Source organism: Vombatus ursinus, unplaced genomic scaffold (assembly GCF_900497805.2).
Source record: "Vombatus ursinus unplaced genomic scaffold, bare-nosed wombat genome assembly UNPS02014913.1, whole genome shotgun sequence".
NCBI lineage: Eukaryota > Metazoa > Chordata > Mammalia > Diprotodontia > Vombatidae > Vombatus > Vombatus ursinus.
The window spans coordinates 20,416-27,803 of NW_020954691.1; the positions used below are offsets into that span (position 1 = coordinate 20,416).

General features: G+C 47.7%; 1 protein-coding gene across 1 annotated transcript in view; it reads right to left on the reverse strand.

Annotated features, from left to right (window-relative positions):
• The window catches only part of NOX1 (NADPH oxidase 1), a 26,998-nt gene extending 20,133 nt beyond the window's left edge, over positions 1-6,865 (reverse strand). Inside the window, exon 1 of the mRNA XM_027843544.1 lies at positions 6,702-6,865. The gene's annotated coding sequence lies outside the window, so the exon portion shown is untranslated. The remainder of the gene's footprint in view (positions 1-6,701) is intronic.
• Between the last annotated feature and the right edge of the window lie 523 nt (positions 6,866-7,388).

The window sequence follows — 7,388 nt, forward strand, 5'->3', positions numbered from 1 at the left end:
GCTCCAGCTGTGTATATTTGATCAAGATGGTATCACATGATCTATCATACCTCTCAGCACAATGGCATTTGTCTGGGTTATCTCACTTGACATGACTGGTTTTGCCTCTTGTCCTCTCTGAAATCAAGATCGCAACTCGTGCTTTTCTGGAATTGTCTAAGGCATGGTATATTTTCTTCCACCACTCCTATCTCCCCCATTTTCACTCTGTGTGTGTCTTTATGTTTTAGCTCTGTTTCTCACATGTAGCAAAAGGTTAGATTTTGTTTTCTCATCTATTTCTCAAGAGACAGTAGAGTAAAACAGTGTGGCCTTGGGGCAGCTAGGTGGCACAGTGGATAGTGCACCGGTCCTGGAGTCAAGAGGACCTGAGTTTAAATGTGGCCTCAGACACTTGACACCTACTAGCTGTGTGACCAAGTCACTTAACCCCATTGCCTTGAAAAAACAAAAACCCAACCCTCCCCTCAAGAAACACCAAAATTAGTATGGCCTTAGGAGTCAGAGAAATTAATTTTAAGAATCTTCTTTGCCTTTGATGACCTATATGACCTTGGGCAAATCACTTCCTCTCTCCCAGCTCCAAATTCCTCTTCTGTGAAATGAAGGGGTTGGCCTAGACCAGAGATGTCAAACACTGGGCAGACCCCACGTAGCCCACAAAACACTTCTGAGTGGGCCCAAATCAGATAATTAGGCAATATTTAATGAAATAAATAAAAACATAAAAATATATAGATAATACAAAATAAAACCTAGATAACATTATGTTTTAAAGCTAAGTCAATATGGTCTGCAAGGATCCTTATATTATATAGATTACTGGCCCTGTTTCTATTTGAGTTTGACACCACTGGCCTAGATGAGCCCGATGGTCCCTGCCAGGCCAATCCTAAAATGTGGGCTGTCAGACCCCTTAGAGGCCATCTAGGTCAATCCATACGCGAACAAGAATCCTCTTATCTACAACATCCCATAAGTAGTGGTCATTGGACCTTTACCCTAATGCTGCCCTTTCAAAGTAATTAAGGGGAACACAGTCAGGAAGTACTCAAAGCCCACAGCTTTGAAAAAGAATTTATTAACCCTCCCAAATCTCAGAATGATAGACTGTCAAAGTTGGAAGGACCATTAGAGATCTATTTCAACCATCTTCCATTATAGAGACAGAAACAGGCCCAGAGAAGAGAAGAGATTTCCCCAAAGTGCCATTTACACAATATTTTGAAAAATAGGTCTGATTTGAAGAATATTTACAATGTATAGATTTCAAGAAGGAACAGCTAAAGAATCTAAATATCCTACCAAAACAATCTCTCTTTGTCCAACAGAGTGTTTGCCTTTATTTTTTGGTTTGCCATTTTCTTTCATTTCACTGGGGAGGTTAATCCATTTACATTTGATATTAATTGTGCACTTTTGTGTTTTCCCTCCACTCAATTCTATCATGTGAATTTTGTTGTGTGGCTTTGGGCAAGTCATTCAACCTCTCCGGGAATCAGCTTTCCCATCTGTACAAGGGAAAGGGGTGGGCTTAGCCTAGAAGATCTCTAAAGGCCTTCTTCTAAACTTCATGTGCTTTGATTTTGGAACCAAACTGCTAGAGCTATCGCCTCTGCGCATACTCAAAGCAAATGATACAATGTATGGGAAACCCTTTGAAATCTTAAAGGGGTAGGCAAATGTCAATTATTATGTGCAATGAGCAAATGGTGATTTACTCTGGGCAGTGCTGGCGTTACCAGCAAAGGCTGACTCTCCCCGTACCATGTTTCTAGACTTAAGGGACCCCAAAACCAAAGGCTGCCTAAGGCCACAAGCATTCCTTCTCGCTGCTTGCCCGGACCTTGAGGTGTGCCTCTTTCTCCTCCCCCCCCGCCCCCCCGCGGTGGTTTGCCCCAGCAACTACCTAGTGACGTGGGTGGCCACACAAACCACTTGGGCGTATTATTTGGTCAGCTGGGTTACCGAGAGCTCAGAGAGGCTGAGGGAGGCGGTGGAGGCGGTCGCATTTATCCGCGCTCCCGCCGGCTATAGGCCCAGTATCTATGGCTTAGGCCCAGATCCGCTCTGATTATCTCAGCCTCTCTGCCAACCACCAAAGTCAGCAGCCATTATGGATCAGGCTGATTGCTTTGGGCTATGCCCTCACTGTTTGGCTTGGCGAAACAATCACAATTTCGCCTTCGAAGTAACTTGGAACGAGGTTGAGGGTAGGTTCGCCATTACTTGCCACGACCTCTCCGCGCAGAGACGTAGCCCCAGCAGCGAAGAAAGGGAGGCCTCGTCTTCCGCCACGCGGGCCGTGGTTGCAGTCGTTGCCGTGGAAGCCACCGCGGAGGGCGTGACCAGGTTCGCAGCAGATGCCGTCGCAGCCAATACAAGAAACAGTCACGACGCCCATGGAAATCTGGCTGAGCTGCTGGCCCCAGCAGCTGAACCCTCGGGGCCCACCCACAGTGCCTACCCTCCGGGAGACTCTCCGTTCGGAACCCCCCCGGTGCTGCCGGAGGGTGCGGCCGTGTGGTTCCAGGCCCTGCCGCCAGCCAGTGAGATTGCCGAGGTGAGGGATGGCTGCAGTGCCACTGCTGTCCCCGCTGCCGCTTCTAGCAATGCCTCCGTGTTGGATGACGACGACTGCGACGATGATGACCTGGAGGTGATCGAGTTGGAGCTCCAGGACACCGTGAGCGAGGATGAGGACGAGATCATCACCATCTTCAAGCTGTTGGGGCCGGGGGAGCGGGAGCAGGAGGAGGAGGAGGAGGAGGAGGAAGAGGACCTAGAATCCTTAGTAGATGCAGAGCCGGAGGAGGAGCTGAAATTCGAGCTCAGCTCGGAGATAGAGGTCATGGAAGAAGAACCCCTGCCGACGGTGCTGGTTCTACCTTTGGATAGTGAAGAGGCTGTTGGTGCTGAAGCTCAAAGACCAACCATCCGGACGGGTCTCTTCTCTTTCCGGGATATTCGCTCCGCCCACCAGCTGCTCAGTGCCCTGAGCTCAGACCTAGAGCTCTGCCTTCCTGTGTTCCCTGACGAAGCCACTGCGTTCAGTGCCAATCCAGGAAGATCGCAAGGATACCTAGATCACCTTTGTTCCCAGCTTCAAACCTACCTTAATCACGCCCAGGAGATGTGTGGCTGGCAGATTCTTTGCCAGCTGTTATTCGGAGAGGCTGTAGATCCACACCAGCACTCTGAAAACTCGGCACCGCCAGATGGCCTGCAGCACCAGCCTCTGCGAAACCTGCGGCGAGACCGGGCAATCGTCTACCTGAGAAGACCTAACCAGGGCCCCTGGTGCGATGGCAACCCTGATTCCAAGAAAGATCCTGACAGCGGAGGCAGTGGGAGAGGCCCCAGCGGAGGTTGTGCTGGGCCAAGTTTTTGAACCCTTAACTCAGCCATTTTCAGGGTTCCCCTGCACCCTCCAACTTCCGTGTAACTGCAGAATTCATCGTCAAGGCCTCACAGCTTAACAGTTGAAACCACCATTTTCTTTTTACTGGGTTCCACTTTTTTTTTTTTTTTTTGAAAACAACTTCAATAAAATCTGCTGCAGGCTTTAAAAAACTCATTGAAATAAAACAAATNCGTTCCATTCTGAAAACAACTTCAATAAATTCTGCTGCAGGCTTTAAAAAACTCATTGAAATAAAACAAATTTGGTTCATTGGAAAAAAAAACTAATTTTCTTGGTTTTTTGTTTGTTTGTTTTATATGAGGCAATTGGGGTTAAGTAGTGACTTACCCAGAGTCACACAGCTAGGAAGTGTAAAAAACTAATTTCCTTAAGCACCTGTTGCACAAACACTAGGCATCCAAGACAAAGGGAACAAGCCTTGTACACAAGGGAGTTACCTTTCACTGACTGAATGGAGGTGGGGGATGGAGACTCAGCGCACAGGTAATGGGGGAAAGAAACAACACAGGTGTATAGTAAAGAGACATATACACAGATACTTAGAGGGAAGGTAATGGGGGGAACGGGAGTGGGGGTGGGCAGTTTTGTGATGCCTGTGCTAAGGATTCTAAAAGGCAGAGGTGAAAGGGGAGGGCATTCCAGGCCTGGGAACAGCCTGTGTTAAATGCCTGAAGATGGAAGATGGTCCTGTCTGGTTGTACTGTGAGAAGGCTTAAAAAGGAAAAGGATGGAGAAAATGCCATCAGATCAAGCATTTCAAAATACACTTCAAATAGCATTACGTGCTTATTCTGTGCTAAGTGATGGGAAAACAGAGACAAAATAATAAACAGTCCCTGACTTCAATGAAGGGGCAGAGGGGGCTGGGGCAAAGGGAGGTGGTCCAGAGGGGAAGGAATAAGCTTTTATATACAGTGTTCTACTTTTTTTTTTTTTAATATCTCATTTGATCCTCAAAACAACCACAAAAGGTAGGTGCTATTATTATCACCATTTTACAAATGAGGAAACTGAGGCAAACAGAGGTTAAAGTGATTTGCCCAGGGCCACACAGCTAGTAAGTGTCTGAAGCTAGATTTCTACTCAGGTTTTCTTGTCACCAGGCCTGTTCCTCTATCTACTATGGTACCACCAGCTGCTTCAATGAGCTTATATTTCATTGGTGGGGAAGACAATTTGTACATACAAAATTAAATCCCAAACATCCAGAGTTCTGAGTGGGGGGCCACAGGGATTATATAAGTTAATGGGAGAAGGGTAGAACGAGACAGGGATGTGGGTATGAGAGAGAGGGGGATGGGGGCTAGGGAAGACAGCTCTCCTCAGCCCAAGTGTGAGTAACCTCCGAGATTTTCCTTTCTATCACATACTGTGCCTTGGAAGCCAGACCACAAGGAGCTGAGAGGTGAATTAGTGATGAGAAAGGGGAGGCAGCCAGTGTGGACGGCTCTTTCAAGGAGGTGGCCAGTCAAAGCTGCTCTGGAATGGAAGGGCTCACGTGAAGGTTTTTTGATGATGGGGGAGACCGAGGCCCTTTTGTAGGCAGCAGGGCAGAGGCCAGTGGATAGGAAGGAGAAAGGGAATAACAAATGAGGCCCAACTCTGAAGAGAGACCCTGGGGAAAGGCTCAAGGGTCCGAGTACAGGGGCCTGTTCTTGTTGACAAGGTAAAGGAACACTTCGTCAGAGGAGGGAGCTGAGGAGAGGAAAGGAAGAGGCCTTGGAGAAGTACAAAGGTATCAGTCAGCATTTACCTCATCATCTCTTCTACCTTTTGTTGTGTCGTGGACACCTTTAACAATCTGCTAAAGCTAATGGACCCCTTCACATAAGAATGCTTATAAAATACATAGGATCACAAAGTAAACCAGTCTTATTGAGATCATTATCAAGAGAGATTTCAAGAACCTAGGTTCACAGATTGCAGGGAAGAAGCCCTGTCCTCCATGTTGGGGCCCGCGTCACTCAGGGCTAATGTCCCTTTTCTTCTCCAAGATGTTAGTGGGTCACGATGTCTACAAATAATCATAACTGACATTTTAATGGTACCCTAGAGTTGACAGAGTGCTTTCCAGACCATCTCAGAGGATTTCACAGCCAAGGACTTCTGCCTCCAAATCCAGAACTCCATAATGAGGCAGCCATGAATGAGGAACCATTAACACTCAGTCTTCTCCATGGCTTAGGCCCAAACCAAGCCCTCATGTTATTTTCATATGCTCGTGTACTTGTTCAGTCCTTGGCAGGCCTCGGACTGCCCACTAGAGGTGGACCCAGTTTTGCAGAGGGTGTTGGCTTGAGCCCTCCATTTCCAGAGGCTCAGCATCTGTTGATGGGATCGATAATGAATACGAAAGCAGCAGGCCAGAGCAGGTGCAACCAAGCACCAATTGGAGCTTTTTCTGGTGGAGGCTTGTGGTCTGCAAACAGTATTGCCCATGCTAATGGCCCTTTAAAGCTCCGACTCCTCTGCAAAAGCCTTACCTGACTGAATACTTACTGCCGCTGAGGAACCTTTCCATCTTATATATTTTAAATATAATTTAAATCATTTACTCTAACAACATCATGAAGAAAAACAACTTTGAGAGGCATAAGAACTCTGATCAATAAAAGAATGAGTCAGATTCCAGAGGGCTAATGCTGAAACATGCCACCCACCTCCTTAAAGAGAGATCAGGGTGCAGAATGAGACATGCATTTTCTTAACATCGTCAATGTGGGAATTTGTTTTGCTTGAATATACAGATTGGTTGCAGGGGTTTTGTTTTTCTTTTTCCAATGGAGGAAGGTGGGGAGATGGGAGGAAGAGAAAATATATTTTTGTTAATTTAAAAAATTAATTGTTTTAAGAAGAAAAGGAATGGAATTGTAGGGAGGTCAGTATTTTTCTAAGAAATGTGATGATCCTCCACCCCACCCCCCCCAGCCCATAACTGGATTTCCAGGCAAAGACCTTGAAAAGAACAGGCCAAAGGGCACTTGTTCTCTGGTCACAGGAAACTAGACAAGTCCACAGTGTTTGTGATTTACCCACGTTGGTACAAAGCAAGCCAGGTAAATTCTATGAACCAATGCAGCCTCAGGCAGGCCCAGGTGTTCCTTTCACATCAGCATCCCTGATGTTCATGGGAGTACTGGGTCCCTAAAATTTGGACTCAGTCAAAGGGCCACTTGGGGACCTAGAGGGCCACATGTGATTCCCCCCTCCCGGCTCTGGACCCTCTGGGAGCCCAGCCTCCACAGGCTAGAGCTCATGGCACTGTGCCCTTACCCACCTGCTCCCACCAGGGCAAATTCTTTTCTCTCCAAGACAGGAAGCAGCAAACAGCTCCTCTCCTGCAATCACATCCCAGGGAAACCCAGACAAGACGGCTCTAGGCTGGGGGGAGGGGGGAGCGGTTAGTGAAACTGTTCCCGGCAGGGGGTGGAGACCAGATCTGGGAAAGTGTACCTTTCCTCCCAGCTTCCCCGGACAGTTTGTCTCGTACGGATTTCCAGAGCTCGCCTCTTTCTCCTCCACAGGCAGCCTCGATGTGGGCCGATGCTCAGCCTTCGCCTGGGATGACAGAAGGAGGCTGGACAAGATGTCCCCTCCAGGGGCCCTCCTTTCGCAAGCAAGGCCGATGACTCTCAGAGGGGTGAGGTCAGTGCAGCCGGCAATATCCCTTTGCTCCCAATTTAGGCTCATCTTCCGTCCTTTCTTCTCCTTGTCCTCTTCCTCCTCCTTCCCTCTCCACTCAGAAAAATAAGGTAGTTGATGCGAACCCACTGCAAAGCTCAAGGCAATATTGCTAGTGGAAAAGAGCACCTAACTGGGAGGTAGGCGACCTGTATATGTCACGAACTGGCTGTGTGACCTTGGCTTTGTTATTTAATTTTTTGGAACCTCACTTGCTCATCCGTAAAATGGGCATCATGTATGCACGCACGCATCCGAGGGTTGAGGTGAGGTATGTGCTGTG